Genomic DNA, 23300 nt, shown 5'->3' on the forward strand with positions numbered 1-23300 from the left:
CGCGCGCGTTCCCGCGCCGCGCGGCAAAGGATTGATAGCGGGCCATCACGGCCGGACGGACCGGACCGTTTTGCGAGCCGATGGATGCCCGATGGTACAGGATAGATCGCAACTGTGCGCCGTGTTCAATAACGCGCGCGCACCGTGTGAATAGCGGACGGCGAATCGCTGGTCCAACAGGCGCGAAATACATAGTGCCGACCGGCGTGAGAACCATTTAAACGTCACGAACTATATCTGTCATCGAGACGCGGGGAACATTCAGAATTTTTCGCGTCGACACCGCCAGCCACCCCCCCCCCCCACACCGCCGCGCAGCTTGTCGCGGCATTGTTTCATGTTGGCCCACGATTGTTTCGCGGGAACACGACAGAAACACCGTTGAAACCGCCGTGCCTCTCTTGATCGCGCACTCTCTCTCCCTCTCTCTCGATTACGCTCTCTCCCAATCGCGCTCTCTCTCTCGCCCTCTCTCTCTTTCGATTGTGCTCTCTCACTTGATCTCTCTCTCTCGACTGCGATCTCTCCCTCTCTTTCTCGCTCTCTCTCTCTCGATCCCTCTCGATTCCTCGCTCTCTCTCTCTCTCTCTCGATTGTGCGCTCTCTCTCACTCTGGCGATTGCTTGCTCTCTCTCTCTCTCTCTCTCTCTCTCTCTCTCTCTCTCTTTCTTTCTCTCGATTGCGATCTTTCTCTCGATTGTGCTCTCTCACTCTCTCTCGATTTCGATCTCTCTCTCTCTCTCTCGATCGCTATTCAGTTTCGCGGATTTTTCTCCCGCGATGTTATAAAAGTTGTTGTTAATCCCGGCGCTGGAGCTCGCAAAATATCATAGCGTGAAATTCATAGCGTACTGTTCGACCCTCTCGTTGTCTGGGAAATCAGTTTCGCAGATTAGAAGCGATTGCGAGCGGAAATTAGGGATTACCGTCGAAAGTCGGGCAAATTGTGTGTGTTCACACTGACAATCTTCCTTTTCGGAGTTTCATTCGCGTTTTCTCCGATTTTAGGATTTTTATTATGGGGAACCGAAAAGAAACTTCGTTTCTGTGCTATTCGTTTGGCATTTATCAGCTCATCATAATTTTTGGAAGAAATCGAAAATATTGGGGGGCCCAGAAAGTAACGTAAACTGGAATTTAGCTAGCAGCTATCAGCTGCTAAAATAAAAAAATATAGTAAATAATAAAATATTATATATAAATTATATATTATATTATATTAATATTATAATAATATTAATATATTATATATATATATATTATATTATATGATTATTATATTATTTATTATATTATATTATATATTATAATAATATTATAATAATTATAATTATATTAATATTATATATTATATATAAATATAAAATAATAAAATATAGTAAAAATATAGTCGAGCGAAGTACGCTAATTCGTACAAAAAGTGTTACCGTTTTGAAACATAACCTTGCCATTTTTAGGGGATCGGTTCGGGGCATTTCTTACACGGTTCAAGTATTTTCAAGAATTTACTACTGTTTTTTTATTGTTATTTTTTGTTATAAATGCAAAGCCTAATAATGACAGTAACTGTACAACAATTAATAAATAAAAAGAGGTATTGTTATTGGTACAAGTTATCGTCAATGACGCTGGTTATACATATAATCGATTAACATATAAAAATGTTATTCGAGAAAAAGATTTCAATCATGTGAATATAATATAATACGAATGTACGTAATATAATCGATTACTTACGGGTTACCCCTAATTAATAAATTGAAGGTCACGTGTTGCAGCGCTCTTTCTTTCTCAATTTATAGCCTTTATTTATAAACGATTATACGCATTCGAACAACTATTCATTCGACTTCTTTCACATACAGGGTGTCCCAAAAATGTCTCGCAATCCGGAAATAGCAGGTTCCTCGGATCATTTGAAGCAGCTTCTTCCTTTACAAAAATGTTCTCCGAGGCACCGTTAACGAGTTATTAACGAAACAACAGTGACCAATAAGAATCGAGTACGGCTGTCGCGAGGCGGCTCAGCCAACCAGCGCGCGAAGCCCAGTTCCGCTATTGGCTTGGTCGCCTCGAGCCAGCCGAGCTCGCCTCTCATTGGTCACTGTTTTTCGTTAATAACTCGTTAACGGTGCCTCGGAGAAAATTTTTGTAAAGGAAAAAGTTGCTTCGAATGACCCGAGGATTCCACCACTTTCGGATCGCGAGACATTTTTGGGACACCCTGTATGTGAAAGAAGTCGAATGAATGGTTGTTCGAATGCCTATAGTCGTTTACATGACACAATATCTCTCCGTAGAGCGAGGAGTCTCCGTAACACAATAACCGCTATTATAACCGTATCACTCGATCACATAATTTCTATTTCCCAATTATCCCGACGTTTAGTTCGGCTTTGCTTTTTACAGAGCCGTAGGCGGAGATTGCTAACAGCGCCCGGCATCAGACGCCGGACGTAAGAGGCGACGCTCGGCGTCCAACAGCGAGGCTTAACAAGGATCATCCCCACCCCGTTCCCTGGTGCATAGATCACCGACAGCCGTGGCAATAACAGGTGCTTACGCGCCAATGTTCTCCATTCCACATTGTTTCTTTGTCGGGCGCCCGTTACTTCGGAGACTTGCGCCGAGATCCGAGTATCAGAAAATGTCCTACTTGTAGTTATTAGACTATGTGAATTATATCTATTAATATTAATAATAATAATAATATTATTATTATTATATTAACTATACATATTATATTATATTATATTAACTATATACATTATTATTATACTGACTATATATATTATTATTATATTAACTATGTATATTATATTATACTAACTATATACATTATTATTATACTGACTATATATATATTATTATTATATTAACTATACAGGGTGTTCCACAATTACTTTAACAGCCGAAAATGAGGGGTAGCTGAGGTCATTTGAAGTAACTTTTTCCTTTGCGAAAATGCAATCCGCGGCTTTGTTTACGAGTTATTAACGAAAAACACTGGCCCTTGACAGATGGTCGGGACGGACTCGAGCCGCGTTCGAAGTATTGAACAAGTCACAAGGCGAGAACTTTCCGGATTTTTTTTTACTACATAACAGTGATATTTTTAAGAAAAACGCTGTTCACCTTTACTTTAGAACGTCTGAAGAATATTTACAAATTTTTCGGACTCGAAATAATAAATAATTTAACCGTGACGGCCGTTTTAATTTTCTAGTGTGCATGACACCTCGTGTGTAACATATGAAATTTTTAAGCAAGGTGTACAGTGAAGATTAACAAAGTACGTAAATGATATTTTACGTTAATGATATTTTATTTAAATAATTCCGTGTCCAAACACAGTTCAACGAATGATTCGCAAAGCTAATTTAATAAATAATAATCGTGTTAAAGGACGTAAGGGATATGTTTGTTAGAGAAATATGAAGAATATTATCAATAAGAAACTCACCCATTTAGTTGTAAAATCCACTTCATGTATCCGACGGCGACGAACAGAAGGATGTCTCCGGGCAGGCAATTTCAACGTTTACTTTCACTGCATTATTACTAAACACTAATCACTTATCAATAATATTTATGGACCAACTTTCCTGGGTTAATATGTATAGCTCTGAAAAAAGCCGATTTTTTAATGCAACGCGTTCGCGGTTCTCAATGTTAACGACACGTATGTACCGCGTTGTCGAGATGAACTGCAGAAGACTGGCACGATGGCCGACAGTGTTTCGTTCTCCTACGAGCGAATTTCAACTGTTTCCCATCGAACGCGACATTGTCAGCCATCGTGCTAGTCTTCCGCAGTTTATCCCGTCAACGCGGTATGTGTTCTTAACGATGTGAACTTCGAACGCGTCGCATAAAACAATCGGCTCTTTTCAGGGCCATACATATTAACCCAGGAAAGTTGGTCCATAAATATTATTGATAAGTGATCAGTGTTTAGTTATAATGCAGTGAAAGTAAACGTTGAAATTGCCTGCCCGGAGATATCCTTCTGTTCGTCGCCGTCGGATACAGATCAGCTGTGCAGTTCATCATACATTGTACGAGGTCAATGCACTATCCTGCACACATTTCCGTGCATGAAGTGGATTTACAACTAAATGGGTGATTTTCTTATTGATAATATTCTTCATATTTCTCTAACAAACATATCCCTTACGTCCTTTAACACGATTATTATTTATTAAATTAGCTTTCCGAATCATTCGTCGAACTGTGTTTGGACACGGAATTATTTAAATTAAAATATCATTTACGTACTTTGTTAATCTTCACTGTACACCTTGCTTAAAAATTTCACATGTTACACACGAGGTGTCATGCACACTAGAAAATTAAAACGGCCGTCACGGTTAAATTATTTATTATTTCGAGTCCGAAAAATTTGTAAATATTCTTCAGACGTTCTAAAGAAAAGGTGCACAGCGTTTTTCTTAAAAATATCACTGTTACGTAGTAAAAAAAAAATCCCAAAAGTTCTCGCTTCGTGATTTGTTCAATACTTCGAACGCGGCTCGAGTCCGTCCCGACCATTTGTCAAGCCTCGTGCTGCGTACTCTCTCGCGGACTCTCTCTCTCTCTCGCACCGTCACCTCTCATTGGCCAGTGTTTTTCGTTAATAACTCGTAAGCAAAGCCGCTGATTGCATTTTCGCAAAAGAAAAAGTTACTTCAAATGACCTCAGCTACCCCTCATTTTCGGCTGTTAAAGTAATTGTGGAACACCCTGTATATTATATTATGCTCTTATACTATACTTTATACTATCTCTATATACAAGGGTGTCCTAAAATTATTGTATTTCCGGGAACTGAGGGGTTCATGAGATCATTTGAAGCAACTTTTTCCTCAGCGAAAATATTCTACGAGGCTTCGTTCACGAGTTATTAACGAAAAACGGTGACCAATGAGGGGCAAGCTCGCCTAGCGGCGCAAGGCGGAACGTGGCTTCACACACTGGTTGGCTCGGCCGCCCCGCGCTAGTAGAGCTCGCTTCTCATTGGCCAGTATTTTTCGTTAATAACTCGTGAACGATGGCTCGGGGAACATTTTTGTAAAGGAAAAAGTTGCTTCGAATGATCTCAGGAAGCCCATATTTCCTGGAAATACTGTAATTTTGGGACACCATGTATACTATCTTTATTTCTGCCTCTATATTACTTTATATTATAGTTACTTAAATTATACTTATATTACATCGACGCCCTTCAATTATTTTAATTTGTTGACTATTTTGAATTGCTCCTATCTCATGTTGTCAAAAACGCATAAAATCGATAAAGTCTAGTTATTATACTTTGCGACTCGTTTTTATATCGTATTTTTTTATAATCGTATACATTCTTCCCGAATTGTCCAGTTTTGTGGACAATCTGTGCGTCAGTTAGGGAGACATTACTGTATGTTTTACACTATGACATGTGAAATTTATTTTTTTCTTCTACCAGTTCATTTACGATATTGTTATTATAATATGATAATTATATAATAAATATGATTATAATACGATGTGTTATGGAATTTATTATACCAGAAAAATCGAGTTGGCAGTGGAGATTCAGTTACAGAGGGGAGAATTTCGTGCCGTAGAAATCGGGAAAGGGCAACGTGTCGTTAGATTGCGGATGACCGATATCTTTGATTTAAAAAACGCTATATCGCAGAGAAGTCTGTAGCAACAAATGTATAGAACGTACAATTCTTCGGAATAAATAAAATAAAATAATAATAATAATATTAATACTAATAATAATAAAATAATATTAATAATAATAATTATATAAAATAATTAGTAATAATAACAATGAATAAATAAAATAATTAGTAATAATAATAATAATGAATAAATAAAATAATTAGTAATAATAATAATAATGAATAAATAAAATAATTAGTAATAATAATAATAATGAATAAATAAAATAATTAGTAATAATAATAATCATAAAATGAAATAATTAGTAATAATTAGTAATAATTAAATAAAATGGTCGGAGAATCGTTTATAGCAAAGATAGGCACGCTATTGTGCTAATGGACCGAGTCTGATGAGACAATGTACAACGTACAATCTAATTTTGATGTGATTTCATCGCAAACAGGAATCAATTAAATGGGTAAGTACATACGATGGACGCAGGAAATTCGTGTTTCATGGAGACTTTCCCCCGGAACAAAATTATGTATCCGTCAATTATTCATGTTAAATATAATGCTGAAGCAAAGACGCCGTCGCTGCCACACGGCGACAGAAAACAAATAAATGAAAGAATACTCACTCTTACGGCTCGTCGCAGAAGAAATCATTAGAGGAGGGACGTCCTCGAATAGAACAAATTTTAAAAAATTGGAGAAACGCGAATGCGCGTTGATTTCGAAAAATTCATGGTCGAAAACCAGCACTTTTTATTAGGAGAAAAGAGAGAGAGAGAGAGAGAGAAGTATTTTCTCGATGCCAGATCTTAGAGATGGATTTATTCACATTAGCATCGATAAAAAAAAGTTTATTAAAACTATTTAAACAATTTACGGAAAGCCGTCAAAATGACGGATTACTAATTTTTTCATTTACGATTATTCGTATCGTGAACATACATTTATGAGTTATGTTGGGATTATGGAATGAAAATGAATATGATTCTAATTCTTTTCTTAAAAAGACTTTATTTTATTCCTTTATTGAGAGAAGGTATATGGGCGAAAACGATCGAGCGACCAAACTCTACTGAGAGTCCGGTAAGAAAAAAACGCTTCTTTTATACCCTTCTTGGGTTCGTCTTATCCACCAATCAGAGACGTTTATTTGTCGCGTTTCACATTGTATACGTGACGCTGGGATCCCCAAACAGTCAGGGCACGATGTGTATCTAATGGTACCGGTGATGATGTATCGCGGTATCTATTATATACAGTTTACATCACCGTCGTTGCCCGCTGACGGAACCGACGAAAATGTAAACCGATATCTTAGTATCTTAGTACTAAGTAAACTATAGATTAATTTTTGTTCGAGGCTAAAATTTCAACAAGTTATTTATTTAATTGTTATTATTTATTATAGTTATAGTTATTATTATAGTTATTATTTCAATTGATATGTTATGGCAAATGTTACAATAACGCTTATTAAAAGTAGCTCTGTAAATATAGTGTTTAATATAAACGCATAGTAATGTTAGAATAAAAACGATGACTTGGCTCTTTCTTATTTCTAATTCTTTGCCACGATTCGAAGGCAATTCGAAGGCAACGTGACACTATTCGAAGGCAATTCAGGGGCCACGTGCCACTATTCGAAGGCAATTCGGAGGCCACGCGACACTATTCGAAGGAAATTCAGAGAACACGTGACACTATTCGAAGGCAATTCAGAGGCCACGTGACACTATTCAAAGGCAATTAGGGGACCACGTGACACTATTTGAAGGCAATTCGGAAGCAAACGAATGCTTGAGAATGCCTTTTCGATTAAAAAGGCGCTCCACTTATTATACTGCACAGGTACGTAACACAAATTTTTTATCATCAATTCTTTATCATTCTTTATCATTCTTTATCTCGACCGAAACCATAAACCATCGTTCACAAGGATTAGAAAAAGTTTTCTCTCGTTGCTAATAAATTAACAGTCGAAATATATAGTAAATATGTAGTAACTAAATATAGTGTTCAGTCGAAGAGGTATAAAAATAAATTTTTTTATTAATTTTTATTACCGATTTTATACCTCTGTTGTTTAACAATATGTTTCAAGACATATTGACATTAGTTTAACAAAAGAAGTACGTACATTTTTGTAGTAATTGACGGATTTACAAAGTATGTAAATTTATCTGCGACAAGAAGCACGAAACACCACAAAAATGTAACAAAATGCTTAAAATCAAAATTTCAGTTACTATAGTCGACCACTGCGAAATTATTTCAAACCCGAGAGAAAGTTGTTTCACATGCCAGAATTTATGGTACATTCAAATTTCTACCGCGTTACTAACAGCGAACAGTTAGGTTGACAAATTCAGTTTTAATTGCTTCGTTCTGTGCTTTAGTTTACCTTTCATTTAGTTAAACATTATTTGTTATTATGAGCTTGTCACCAATGTTATTATATATAATATAATAATAAATATATCTCCATATTATATATTTATAATAATAAATATATCTTCATATTATATATTTATAATAATAAATATATCTTCATATTATATATTTATAATAATAAATATATCTTCATATTATATATAATAATAATATATAATCTTCATATTATATCTATATACAAGGTGTCCCTAAATTATGGTATTTGCTGGAAATGATGGATTCCTGAGGTAATTCGAAGTAACTTTTTCCTTTACAAAAATGTTCTCCGACGCATCGTTCACGAGTGGCGCCTGGCGCTAGGCGGCCGAGCCAACGAGCGCGCGAAGCCTAGTTCCGCTTATTGGCTTGACTGCCTCGCACCGCTAGGCGAGCTCGCCTCTCATTGGTCACTGTTTTTCTTTAATAACTCGTGAACGAGGCGTCGGAGAGAATTTTTGTAAAGGAGAAAGTTACTTCGAATTACCTCAGGAATCCTCGTAGAACATTTTCACTAAGGAAAAAGTTACTTCAAATCACCTCATGAACCCCTCATTTCCAGGAAGTACTATAAAAGTACTATTAAACGTTCTTCATCGCTTATTGTTTCTTTGCCATGTGTCTGTTGCTATACTGAGTGTCCCAGAAGTTACTCAAAATCGGAGAAATGAGGCGTTTCTGAGGTCACTTTAAGTAACTGTTTTTTAAGTGACTTAGCGAAAATTCGTTATTAAACGAATTTAATTTAAAGAATTAATTTAACTTGAAAAAGTTATGAACGAAAAACAGTTAACAGCCTTCTAATAAATATCAAGAGACAATATTCTTAATTTCCTGCAACAAGGAAAATTTTAATAAACCACCCCTAATTTACCACCCCCCGGTTAGACATAAATGATAAAAATAAAGCTTGCCACGATAAATAGTTTGTTTCCCATTGCGCCGACAAACTGTCCGTCACGCGCGTTCCTCCGTTCTTTCTTATATGAGCCGTTTATTTTGAAAGTGGTATAAGTCACTTTGTTTTTAAGTCAAAATATTTAAGGGTTTGCGTTTTAACACGTTTAAAAATATGGATGCTAACTTTCGAGAAGATTTACTTGTATTTGTTATCTCAGGATATTGATATTTTTCACAGTACAAATAATATCGTATAAACATTAAAAAATCACCACTTTTCATTACGGTAAAGTGACTGAAGCCACTTTCAAAATAAATAGTTTAGAATAATTGTTTATAAAAATTGTCGAATAAATTACATATATGAGCTGTTTATTTTGAAAGTGGCATAAGTCACTTTTTTTTTTTAAATGAAAAGATACCGTTCAATTGTAATTAGTGTTACCATTAACTCGATTTTTTTGAAAAAGTGACTTATGCCACTTTCAAAATAAACGGCTCATATTCAGGTTTCGCGTAGTTAAGGGTCATCCAAGCGGTGCTGTATCCAGCCGGGAGGAGAGGTGTGATCGATTGTTGGCTCTCGCGGGTGCATGCGTGCACCTGCAACCTTCGGGAGGAACTCGCGGGATAAGAATAACTCGGTTGAGGCCAGGCAAGGTTTCTCGTCGGAGCGTGTAGGTCTCGAACGGATACGACCCTGAGAAGCGTGCCCCCGTTGTCGACCACAAAAAAAAGAAAAAAAAAGAAAAAAATACCAAGAAACGAGGCAGCGTCGCTCGACGATTTACATGATAACGCCGCCGCACGGGTTATCGTATAATTAATCGGTCGACGCGGATCACGCCGGAAATTGCAGTCATATGAATTCATAAAGCGGTGATGCGTTCAATTTCGGCCGCGAGCGTTCGCTAATTGATAGATCTCTAATTCCATGAACCCATAATTCCACCCCTCGCGCTCCCCCCTCCACTCACCCCCCCTCCCCACCTCCCGGCGAAAATTTCATAAACCTCGCGGAACGGTGCGCCGCGCTCAGCGACAGCTTCGGGTTCGCGGTACGTACAGTAATGTCTCCCTAATTGACGCAAATGTAATGTCTCCATGACTGTCCACAAAAGTGAACGTTTTGGAAAGATGAGATACCATTGTTAGAGCATAGAGACTCGTTTCTATTAGTTATCGATTGTCAACAATTATAGAAATGAGCTGCAAAACTCGTTCTTGAACTCGTTTATTTTGAAACTGGCCTAAGTCCATTTATACTTAAATTGAGATATTTAAGGGTCTGCGTCTCGATGCAATTAAAAATATACGTACTGGATACTAATGAGTCATGCTGCTTAAGTGTATCTAAAGGAGTTAAATTTATAGTTCCTATTAAAATAATGGCAATATTATTAAGTTAATAAGATAAATCAAATATAATATAATATATAATATAATAAAATATAAGATAAAAAAAAATAATTAAGATTCTTTATCAAATTTGAAGGAGTCCAAGTCCGTTCGACATAATTTAAGATGCTTCAAATCGAAAATAAACAATACTCAATTTATTTTATACAGGGTGTCCCAAAATTATGCTATTTCCATGAAACGGGGTGTTCCTGAGATCATTTGAAGCAACTTTTTCGTTAGCGAAAATGTTCTGAGAGACTTCGTTCTCGAGTTATTAACAAAAAACAGTGACCAATGAGAGGCGAGCTCGGCTGACGCGAGGCGGCCGAACCAACGAGCGGCGGGAGCCCAGTTCCGCTGATTGGCTCAGTCGCCTAGTGCCAAGCGAGTTCGCCTCTCATTGGTCAGCGTTTTTCGTTAATAACTCGTAAACGAAGCCTCGCAGAACATTTTCGCTAAGGAAAAAGTTGCTTCAAATCACCTCAGGAACCCCTCATTTTCCGGAACTGCCATAATTTTGGGACACCCTTTATATCTTTACAACACTTCAAAAACATAATTTATGCAATTCGAAACATTTTTTAACTACATAAATTACAAAACAATTTACTGCTCGCCTATATTTTGTTTTGGAAAACTTTCAAAGGTACGATATTTCCGGTTCGAGTACAATATCTTTTTCATGAATTCCGTTTAATCTCTCGCACTTCTTCAATGTACGTTTCATCGATCTTTTCTCCATTGCTATCCGTATCTTCATCCCCCGACGACGAATATCGTTCTATAATTCTCTTTCTTTTTTCGATTTTCCTTGAAATCATTAGTTACTAATTCTTCCTCGCTATCCGAACTAAAAGGTCTTGTCGTTTCGTTCTTGCCCATAGATGAAATAATTTCTAAAATTTAATATTAAATTTTAAGTTTTATATTTAACTGTAAGCACGTATATCGCGTAAATTTTTTTAACTGCATCAATTAAACGTATCGATTATTCGACTAAAGCGATTGTCCAAAAACTGAGGTTAACCTGTTAAATAGTAATTAATTAAAATTACCTTCATCGCTGCCTTCGGACATTATCGATAATAAATATCTCGATTTAAGTATAAATGGACTTAGACCACTTTCAAAATAAACGGTTCAATTATTGAACTAACTCTGAAAACTTATGTGTCCGATATTATCGTATTTACTCGAAATTTAAGTAATTTCGAATGCTTTATTGATAGATAACTTTAAAATAAGTGATAAATATAAACAATTGACAAGTATAAATAACTGACAAGTATAAATAACTGACAAGTATAAATAATTGACAAGTATAAATAATTGACAAGTGTAAATAATTGACAAGTATAAATAATTGACAAATATAAATAATTGACAAGTATAAATAGTTGACAAATACAAATAATTGATAAATACAATTAATTGACAAATACAAATAATTGGCAGGTATAAATAATTGACAAGTATAAATAGTTGACAAATACAAATAATTGATAAATACAATTAATTGACAAATACAAATAATTGACAAATACAAATAATTGACAAATACAAATAATTGACAAATACAAATAATTGACAAGTGTAAATAATTGACAAGTATAAATAATTGACAAATATAAATAATTGACAAGTATAAATAGTTGACAAATACAAATAATTGATAAATACAATTAATTGACAAATACAAATAATTGGCAGGTATAAATAATTGACAAGTATAAATAGTTGACAAATACAAATAATTGATAAATACAATTAATTGACAAATACAAATAATTGACAAATACAAATAATTGACAAATACAAATAATTGACAAATACAAATAATTGACAAATACAAATAATTGACAGGTATGAATAATTGACAAGTATAAATAATTGACAAATATAAAGAATTGACAAGTATAAATAATTGACAAATACAAATAATTGGCAAGTATAAATAATTGACAAGTATAAATAATCGACAAATACAAATAACTGACAAACGGACAAACTTATAAATAACTGACAAATAGCCTCATGCCACTTTCAAAACAAAACGGCTCGCATCTCGTCTCCCCAAATTGTCCATTTTTGTGCGCAATCTGCGCGTCAATTATGGAGACATTACTGGTATCTGGGCCGGAACAAAAGTTGTTATCGGCCTGTAAATACAGAACGGATCCCCCGGACGCCACTCAAATTCCATTTTCGCCGCCTTCGGCCGCTGCACCCCTGGACTACCGGTTTCCGGTCTTGTCGCAACTGCAGGGCGCAGTGATCGAACTGTCCGAGCGAATCAGAGCGGTGCCTTTCGATACGTGCAGTTCGCTGGCCCTTTGGCTCCCCCCACCCCCCTCTCTCTCAGTCTTTCTCTCTCTCTCTCTCTCTCTCTCTCGCTCTTTCTGCGTCTGTCATTCTCGTTCGATCTCTCATTTTCTCGCGCGGATCCGCTGACATGTGTACGCCAACAGGAGGCAATGACAGCTCACGTGCTGGCCGTGTGACGATGTGACGTCCGTGGCTATTCCATCGGGCATCTAATTATCTCTTCTCCGTGCGAGTCTCGGCGCGGCCAGACCATTCTTTCCTTTTCCCGCGTTAAAGACGTCGAACTGAAAATTAACGCGAAAATATAACGCGCTCGTTTCCATCGATTTTTCGAGCGTCGCCGCTCGAAAATGTCTTGCAAATTATTTACCAGCTCGATGGATCTCGTTGTAACATCGGCGTCGCGCACCGATAATCTAACCTACCATTATATAATTAATTACCGGCGTCGAGCGCCACGCTGCCGTTATACCGTTAATTAAGATATACAGCCATTTAACTTACGTAACTGTAATTTCCATCGTCATCTCCGTTATCGAGGCTTTCAACGATGCTATCGAAAATTAGTAGCGCCGCCCAGGAGTTATACTTCCGCTTCGGAAGCAATATTCCAACGATATTCTGTCTTTTTTTTAAGCAGTCCAGGCGTTGTTCTTTCTTTTCTTTTTTTTCATCGCAAATGGTTCGGCCCTTGGATAAATTATACAGGGTGTGCCAAAAATGTCTCGCAATCCGGAAATGGCGAATTCCTCGGATCATTTGAAACAATTTCTTCCTTTACAAAAATGTTCTCCGACGCGCTGTTAACGAGTTATTAACGAAACAACAGTGACCAATAAGAATCGAGAACGGCCGACGCGAGGCGGCCCAGCCAACCAGCGCGCGAAGCCCAGTTCCGCTCATTGGCTCGGTCGCCTCGCACCAGCCGAGCTCGTCTCTCATTGGTCACTGTTTTTCATTGATAACTCGTTAACGGTGCCTCGGAGAAAATTTTTGTAACGGAAAAAGTTGCTTCGAATGACCCGAAAAACCCGCCGCTTTCGGATTGCGAGACATTTTTGGGACACCCTGTATAAACAGCTGAGCGTGGAATTCTTTGATTGAATCGCGGTATCGTTCCGAGCAACTTGAAATGGACTTTATTGTGGTGGATTTTGTAAAATCAAATACGAGAGCTGCTACGAAACCCTTTGGGATCTTTTTGATCAGTGACGTAAGAGGGAAAACAGGAAGATAATTTATTTCGTCATCTTAAACATTTAAACATTTTTAAATCGATTATTGCAACTGTCTTTTAGCATTCGATGCAACTCGAAATTTCGTAGACTTGTTTATTATTGAAATTTTCACCGTTTAAAAAGTTTTGTAAACTTCGAAATAAATGATAATCCGATGGCGCAAGGTCGAGGCTATATGGAGGATGCGACATCGCTTTCCAAACAAGCTCCAATAATTTCGTACGCGTTGCTAAAGATGCGCGAGGCCTCGCATCGTCGCGGTGGAACACGATTCCTTTGCGATTCGCCAATTCCGGCCTTTTCGCTTTGATCGCTTCCTCCAATTTCATAAGTTGTTGCCAGTGAACATCCGAGTTGATCGTTCGGTTGCTTGGAAGCAGCTCGAAATACGCGACACCCTTATAGTCCCGCCAAATCGACAGCATGACCTTTTTTCGATGCGATTCAGCTTTCGATATGGTTAGCGCTGGTTCATCGCGCTTCGACCATAACCTTTTTCGATTAAAGTTATTGCAAACAATCCATTTTTCATCGTCGCGAATACCGATTCGTTGCGTTCAGTGAATTTCTTTCGATTCACGCGGAATCCGAACATCGAGCTTCATAACGAGTCCAAGACATCTTAGGCGATATTCAATTGTCGCGTGCGATGCGTTTAACCTTTTTGCGATCTCTCGTACAGTTATACGACGATTCGATTCGATTATGGCTTTGATTTTGTCGTCGTCGTTTTCGGAAGGTCGACCGGAACGTTGGTCATCTTTCAGTGAAAAATCTTCGGAACGAAATTGTTTGAACCAATTCTGACACGCGCGTTCTGTTAAGCGATCGACGCCACAAACTTCGCGTATCTCTTTGCGAGCCTCGGCCGCTTCCTTGCCTTTATGAAAATAAAAAAGTAAAGCGTGTCGGGAATGTTCATTTTTGCACTGCGTGTTAAAATCGACAGCAAACTATCAAGTTTTAAACAAAACTACTCTTTCTGTTGTAACCTAAACGTGTCAACTACCAAAGCTGAGAACAAACAAAATTATAACCTCAATAAAAGAACAACAATGCAAACATAACGCTATCTATTGGTGCGAACCGAAATTACTTTCTTGCCAACCAAATGTCTCAATCTGTATTTCTCAAACTGGGTTATTTCATCGATACAAAGTAAACGGCAGCATGGAACGCAATCGCGTTTGACAGAAATAACTTATTCAAACGAATCTTGCTGAATACAGTAATGTCTCCTAATACAATGAATCAGAAATAAGATTCCACATTACAACTTTAACAAAAGAATAACAATGGAAACATAACGCTATCTATTGGTGCGAACCGAAATTACTTTCTTGCCAACCCAATACAATAAATCGGAAATAATATTCCACATTATAACCTTAACGAAAGAACGACAATGCAAGCATAACGCTGCCTATTGGCGCAAACCGAAATTACTTTCTTGCCAACCCAATACAATAAATCAGAAATAATATCCCACATTATAACCTTAACAAAAGAATGACAAAGCAAACGCTGCCTATTGGTGCGAACCGAATCCTTACTAAGTACGTACGCATATGCTACAACGTAGTAGTATAATATCTCGGTCTATACTTGCGTAATTCTTCAATTTTCTCGCGACTCAACGATTCTTCTTTCGAAGGCCAGAGAGAACGCGACAGAGAATCGTCGCCGAACAAAAACTCGATCGTCTCCAGACCGGCCGCGAAATCTCGTATTCCTCGTGGTTCGGTGCCCATTTACCTCACGGCTGATCGGTGACGTGTCCCTTCGTAACTGCGTACTCCATATACCGCTAGCTAGCTAGCTGATCGCCCCCCCCCCTACGCGCGCGTCCCTCGGCGGCGGTGTTCGCGCCGCTGAAAGCCACTCCTGATCAGTCGCGCGTACTATATTATTTTTACCTCCGCAACTAGAGCGGTGAAACACGCAGGCGTTATCAAACACGGCTTTGTCTAACTTTAATTGAAAATATTGGAATAAATCTTCCAATAGACATTGTCGGGCGAAACTGCCGCTTCGCCGTTCTGTGCGGGCGCCGCGCGAAGAGATACGGACGAGAGAGCGGCGCGAGGGCGGCCGCGGGAGTCGCGAAGGGACGGCAGAAGCGACGGCGTAGTGGGAGGGGCAGTGGGGGGAGCGGCGGCGAGGCGAGGCGTGCGACGGTGATGAATAACTGGATAGCAACAGCCGAGTGGAAGGGAGAGAGAGAGAGACGCGAGCGCCTGCTAGCAGGCCAGAAGAGGTAAATAGCCATTTGCGGTCGAATTTATAGGCGGCGGTTCGCCGTTGGGAAAAAATGCCGCTGGACGGCGCGCAGCCAACGAACCGTTTTGACCAATTCGAATCAATCCGGTGCCTATTTCCCCGCCGCCGTCGTCGTCGTGGCCGCGCACCGTCCCGCGACGACGGCCAACGGTCTAGCGCCTTTATTTCGTCGAAACAGTTTACGTCGCATCGGCGTTTTCATCGGCGCGGCAAATGGACCTTAACTCGCTCTTTTCGCCGGCCGTGTCCGCGGTAATAGGTTATTATCGCAACGGTAGCCTCTCGCGATTCATTTGTACCGGTTTTTCGGAGGGAGCAAGGGAAACGGTTTCGCGGTCCGCTACGAAATTTGATTCGGTGATCGAACGAGTCGCCGGCTCGAGCCAAAATTTGCACCGAAAAAAAAAGAAAAAATGGGGGAAAAACGCTGGGGACTCCTCGACGAATCACAGATCGAAAAAGTCTTGCAACGGGACCGTGATTGAATCGTTTTCAGGCTGCGCCCGGGCCCCTCGTCCGCGGCTCCGGTAATCACGATAACGAATCGTTGTAATGGCGGCAGCCAGAGGCGGCCGGTTCGTTGTCGACGTTCCGTCCGACAACGTCGCGTCGCCGCTTTCGAATTTGAAGCGTGACTGGCTACATAGGTAGGCAGTGACGGGCTACGACGGTTATCGGAGTCGATCATTCAATTTTGCGCTGCAAATCGTCCGCGCCGGAAACTCATATCCGGGCACTTCCGGTTCTCCCTGGTTCCGCCCCCGGGAAGAGCAGCTTCGCGAAAGGGCGGCCCCGCTGAATGGCTCCGACCAGAGAGAGAAAGAGGGGAACAGGTGGCCTGAACAGCGAGCAAGAGATCCTCCGGGAGCGCCGAGCGAGATAGAGCGAGAGAGAGAGGGGGAAGGAAAGAGAGCGGGAGTGGGAGGGGGGAGAACCAGGGGCAGCAGAGAATCGAGGTACGAAGAGGTCACAGATTCGATAGCTGGAGAGACTGATGCGAATGAGCGCCTAGGTCGCTTCCCGCTGATTGCTCGTCGACCTCGCAGAACTGTTCTTGTCGTTGCGAGTCACGATTTCGTCTCCCCCCCCCTTAAAAAAAACGTTCTATAGTTTTCGTTCGAATTTAGTTCTTCCAGGATGCAAAATCGATGCTCATTTTTAATCCATCGATAGTGAGTCGGCGCCATTGACGGAGCTTCACTGTCGGTAACATAGGTGGTTAACCTACAAATAATCGGCTATTTTTTTATTTTTATCGCGGCACAGTAATTGTACGGTAATTTCTCCCTAATTTGCGCTCAGACGGCGTGCAAAAATGGACAATTTGGGGAGAGGTTATAGTCATATTGTCGACAACTATAAAAACTCCTCTTCCCAAAATTGAGTTTATTTCTTGACTTCTTGAATTCTCTATTGAATTAATTTTTTCGCCACTTAAAGTCAGTTTATTTTGAATTTATAATTCGCAATCTGTTCGAGACAAACAAAAGCATTCGAACTTGTGTTTACGCTGGCAATGTTCTTTTTTGGAGTTTCCTTCGCGTTTTATCCGATTTTATTATTATTTATTATTATTTATTTATTAGGGGGATTTATTAGTGCCGAAGACATTTCAAGGTTAGATTGACACTCGTTTTCTCGTAAATAATTAAATCTTCAATTTTTCTTTGCTATTTACGGTGGAATTAGTATAATTAATAGTAGTAATAATAGTTGCCTCCCTAATTGATGCTCAGATTGTCAACAAAAATGGACAATTTTGGAAAGAAGAGATACGATTAATCGAGCCTTGCGGTTCGTTTTTATAGTTATTGTTTTATAGTTATTCTTTTATAGTTAGAATTGTTAACAACTATAAAAACAAGCTGCAAGGCACGATCAATCGTATCTCTTCTTCCAAAATTGTCCATTTCTGTGCGCAATCCGAGCATCAATTAGGGAGGCAACTATTATTACTACTATTAATTATACTAATTCCACCGTAAATAGCAAAGAAAAATTGAAGATTTAATTATTTACGAGAAAACGAGTGTCAATCTAACCTTGAAATGTCTTCGGCACTAATAAATCCCCCTAATAAATAAATAATAATAAATAATAATAAAATCGGATAAAAAAATTACTGTATTGCCAATTTTCGAGCTCAGGGTCATTCGAAGGTCATCGCATGGCGGATCACTGAATTCATTTTCTCGTCGGCTATAACAATATCAAGTTAAAAATGTATAGTACCGTTTAAAAGAAACAAGGTGATCTTGGTCTTTTATCAAATAAAAAAATTTATTGCAATTTTTTTAACGTACTTTATTCCCGTCGAAGTACTGAATAACTTTCGTTCGAAACATTTTTTTCTCAGATTCGCCTCAATGCCTCAAAAATCGTGGCGTCAGTTATGATGAATACCCTATATACAGGGTGTCCGCAAATTGTTGGCGACAATCGGCGACTATAAAAACGAGCCGCGAGGCTCGAACAATCGTATCTTCTCTTCCCAAAATTGTCCATTTTTGCGCGCACTTTTCAGCGCGAATTAGGGAGAAGTCACTATTATCACAGTAATTCAGCCCACAAATATTCGGCTATTTTTCATTTTATGGCTAGTAATTACTCCCTAATTCGCGCTCTGAATGCGTGCAGAACTGGACAACTATAAAAAACGAACTTCAATGCCCGAAATAATCGTATCTCCCCTCCCCAAAATTGTCCATTTTTGCGCGCACTTTTCAGCGCCAATTAGGGAGAAGTCACTGTTATCACAGTAATTCAGTCCACAAATATTCGGCTATTTTTCATTTTATGGCTAGTAATTACTCCCTAATTCGCGCTCAGATTGCGCGCAAAAGTGCGTAACCATAAAAACGCGCCTCTCCCCAAATTGTCCCTTTTCTACGCAATCCGAGCGCGTCAATTAGAGAGACATTACCGTATCCGTAAAAAAGCAGACAAAACGGCGAACATGAACGGTGCGTGTGGCCGCGTTAAAACGCGCTTATTAATCCGGAACCGTATCTAATCCGGGCATTACTATTCATCGCCACGCTGCCGTCAAAACCGACCGATCTCCAGCGGCATTATTCTCGTCAAGTTGAGCGTCTGTTGGGAATCGAGTCTGCGCGTGCAGCGTTCCGCGCAGCGCGGCGAACAACCGGACCCGACCGGAACCGATCGGACCCGACCGCGTCGCGTCGCGTCGAGCCGAGCCGACGTTCGGTCTCCTCGCTGCTTTCGTAGATTATTCACGAAAAGCAATCACGGAAAGGTGTGACGGCGGTGGCACTTGGGACGCGCGGAGCGCGTCGATCGGCGCGCGCGCGCGAGCTCGAGTCAGTTGTTGACGTTTAATTGACAGACAGAGACCGTCATTAGCCGTTTACACGGCGTAGATCAAAAGTGGCAAGGACAACCGGCGGCGGCTGGGCTCCCGGCCGGCCGGCCGATGCAAATCAGGATTTAGTCGGAGGGATCGATCGTCGCCAGCGCATCGGCACGATAATTAGGCACCGGGTACTAACTATTATCGGCTGCGCCTGCAATTAGTGCCTTTTAGCGGGCACGGTCTAAATTTTCGAACTGTTTCGGGCAAACACATCGAGGCGTTCCGCGTGGATGATGATACCGGGCTTCATTAACGGCTTATACTCCACTTAACCGGCTCGCCGCGCGGATTACGCTACAGAAAATCATCCCATAAACTCCGAAAGGGCCGCTCGCCGAAAGTACCGTAAAATTATGCGAATCGCGCGACTTCATCCTCCGCCCGTATAAATACGCCGAAGTCTATCCGGCAACGGTGGATTACATGTTTCCTGATCAACGCAGATTCCCCGATCGTTTCCACCCCCCCCCCCGCCTCCCACCTCCACCCTCCGGACCGTCTAACCCTACTGATTTTGGATAATAATTAATTTATAATCGCTCCGCGTTGCGGTGCTCGCTCGCGGCACCCGTCGCGCCCTTCGACCGCCTTCGCCGAGGGTGAAATTATATCCGGTTCCCGTGACGCGAATATACGTCATTTCTTGGTGGCCCTCGAATCTCGCGCATTCTACTTTCGCGCAATTCGCTGTTTCGCAGATTTTCAAAAGTTCAACTTTGCAAGCTTTCGCGGTCGAATGTTCCCAAATAAATATAATAAATAAATAAAAGATATAAAATAATAATATAAAATGAAACATAACATAAATATATAATATAATATATATATGTATCATTTTATATTTGTTATATTTATCTATTATATATATAAACTATTATATATTAAATTATATATATATTATATATATAAATATACATAAATATAAAATGAAATATAATATATAAAAAATATAATAAAAATATGAACGAAGCCTTTATGCGTCTAGACGAATTTTTAAGTATTATGGGAGAATGCGATCGCAATGGAAAACGTGTATCTCGTAGAGCAATGCAAGAAGACACTTCTTGTTACACAGGGTGTCCCAAAATTATGGTAAATCGGGAAAAATCCTCCGGGAGAGATCCCTGAGTTTATTTGAAGCAACTTTTTCCTTTACAAAAAAAAGTTGCTTCAAATAAACTCAGGAATCCCTCGGAAATAAATTTTAGGACACCCTGTAGAAATGTTTATCACGAAAAACAAGAAAAAGGAGGTGCTCGACTAATTTTTGACAAGTTTATATAGAAGCCACCCGATAACTGAATAAATAAATAAATACTTTAAAACACCGTTTTTCGCGACACCGAAGATGCCCGAGAATGGCTTGAAAAATTCTCCGTAAATTCTCGCTGCGTCGATCGTGCAATTAACGAAGCCAAGACAAGATAGTTAAAACTTATCATAGTAATCAATTAGTCTATTTTGCATTTTTTAAGTCCTAATGTTAAATTAAATTTGTTACACATACGTCGCAGTAACAACGAATCTCAAGATCTGATTAAAAAATAATCTCGTACTCTGTATCGGCTCGTTCGCGGATCCCTAAATTAATATTTTTGTTTAATCTCAGAATATTCTTCGCGCTAAAAATATTTTTGTCGAAAAAGTATTAAGAGTGAGGCGGGGAGGGGGGTATTCAGCTGAAAATAAAACTTTGAAAAAATATATTTCTGTAGCTATTTTTTTACGCAGAATCGAATTACGTACAAAATAATTTTCCAACTTCTATTTTTCAGTAAGAAAACAAATTATTTTTTTTAGGGGAGGGAGGGGGAAGTAATTGGATCGCAATATCCACGTGCACAAATCATAGTAAAAATCTCAGTTTGCAAACTTCATTTTTCTTTTCGAGTTATTTTGTTTTCAACAGCAATTAACTGCACACTTAGCTGTGAACAGGGTGTCGCTTTTATTCTGCACATTCGAATGTCTATTTAAATGCTAAGCATTCAATTGTTGGCGGTTAAATTATATAATAATGCTAATAATAATCTGAGAGCCTTTTCGTAATATTTATATATATTATATTATATTATATTATATATATTATTATATTATTATTATATATACATATAAATATTACGAAAAGGATCTCAGATTGCGATTAGTACGGTTTATTTTATTTTGCTTCGTAACTGAGATCGTGATCTTAGACCAGCCGTGATGGGATTTTGATTTACCGTTGGGGCTGCATAATAGTGAAATCCTATGATTTCACAATTTCACAAATTTGGTTTGTCTACACGCGATCCGAAAAGATTCTTCCACCGACGGAATCTCCGTTCGTGTAACTCTTCAACATTCGTGTAACATTCAACGTTCGCGCACACTTTCAGGAACCAATTGTGTGCGAAAGTCCGAGGGCAACACTGTATTGCGAAAACGGCGGCCAGAAATCGCGCTATCGAGCGGTAATCGAGCAATAGAAATGCAAATACCGGGGCCGCGGAAGCTGGAATCGCGGTCGCGCCACTTCTGTCGCGCGTTTTCGAGAGATGTTCTGCATAAATAAACAATCTACGAATTACATCTGTTGGGAATATCGATCGGCAGAACTGGTTTTCGGCGAATCGTTTCTATTAATATCGCATGATCGCGATGCAGGATCGAGTGATGAACGTGTATATAGTATACACGTATACATATATACGTGTATATACATATATACGTGTATATAGTATACACTAACGCACAGATTGTTACAAAAAATGGACAATTTGGGGAAAGTGGATACGATTACTCCAGCCTTACGGCGCGCTTTTTATTAGTTACGAAATGCCAACGAATATAAAAAGGAGAGGCGAGATTCGAATAATTGTAGCTTCTCTTTCGAAATTGTCCATTTTTGCGCGCAATCTGAGCGTCAATTAGGGAGACATTACTGTAGATTGCATTGTCGTTCTTTTGTTAAGGTTAAAATATGAAATCTTATTCCTGATTCATTCTATTGGGTTGGCAAGAAAGAAATTTCGGTTCGCGCCAATAGATAGCGTTATGCTTGCAACGACATTCTTTCGTTAAGGTTATAATTTTCTTGTCTTCAGTTTTGGCAGTTGACACGTTTAGCTTACTATAGAAACAAATTCCGTGCAGTTTTGTTTACAAGTGATTTTCTGTCAAGTTTTCTGTCAATTTTAACACGGAGCACATAAATGAACATTTTCCAGAAATTTTACAAGACGACAAAAGGTTATCTAACAGAATGCAAAATATTTGACCGATTAAAGATCATTTCTTGTGTAGAAAAAATTGAGTTTCGTTTCACATTGAAACACCGAAATTACTTTCCTGCCAATTCAATACATAAAACCGAGTCTGACGAGACACTGTAGCACTGCAAAATCCAAATTCATTTCGCGAATTATTTACGTAACTTGTGCATCGCTTTGAAACGCGTGAACAATGTGCGAACAGTGCCACGATTTGGCAAACAGATGCGTCATATTTTATTTCGCGTCGAAGAGGTTGCGAATGGTCTAACAGAATAAGCGTGAAGAATCTTTATCATCCGTGCCATTTCGAATGTTTTTTTTGTTAGTGCGTTAAACGCTGTTCTTCGCGATTCGAAACGTCAAGATCGGTAACATATATAAAAATAACGGAGATCCGAGAGTTTCAATAAATTTTAAAAATTACGAAACCATG

The 23300-nt window shown here is 39.2% G+C and overlaps 1 protein-coding gene and 2 long non-coding RNA genes across 3 annotated transcripts in view; 2 read left to right on the plus strand and 1 right to left on the minus strand.

Annotated features, from left to right (window-relative positions):
- Positions 1–2853, plus strand: part of LOC143260907 (uncharacterized) — a 79136-nt gene extending 76283 nt beyond the window's left edge. Inside the window, exon 2 of the long non-coding RNA XR_013035188.1 lies at positions 2410–2853. This is a non-coding gene — a long non-coding RNA (uncharacterized LOC143260907). The remainder of the gene's footprint in view (positions 1–2409) is intronic.
- Positions 2854–12164: 9311 nt separating this feature from the next.
- Positions 12165–15872, minus strand: LOC143260894 (uncharacterized). The gene is made up of 2 exons (XR_013035155.1): positions 15570–15872; positions 12165–13006 (listed from the first exon to the last, which is right to left on the minus strand). It is a non-coding gene; the product is annotated as an uncharacterized LOC143260894 (long non-coding RNA).
- A 223-nt stretch (positions 15873–16095) lies between these two features.
- Positions 16096–23300, plus strand: part of LOC117217807 (proton channel OtopLc) — a 38720-nt gene continuing 31515 nt past the window's right edge. The window contains exon 1 of the mRNA XM_033465649.2: positions 16096–16217. The gene's annotated coding sequence lies outside the window, so the exon portion shown is untranslated. The remainder of the gene's footprint in view (positions 16218–23300) is intronic.

The sequence above is a fragment of the Megalopta genalis genome, unplaced genomic scaffold, assembly GCF_051020955.1.
Source record: "Megalopta genalis isolate 19385.01 unplaced genomic scaffold, iyMegGena1_principal scaffold0023, whole genome shotgun sequence".
In the NCBI taxonomy this organism is placed as follows: Eukaryota; Metazoa; Arthropoda; class Insecta; order Hymenoptera; family Halictidae; genus Megalopta; species Megalopta genalis.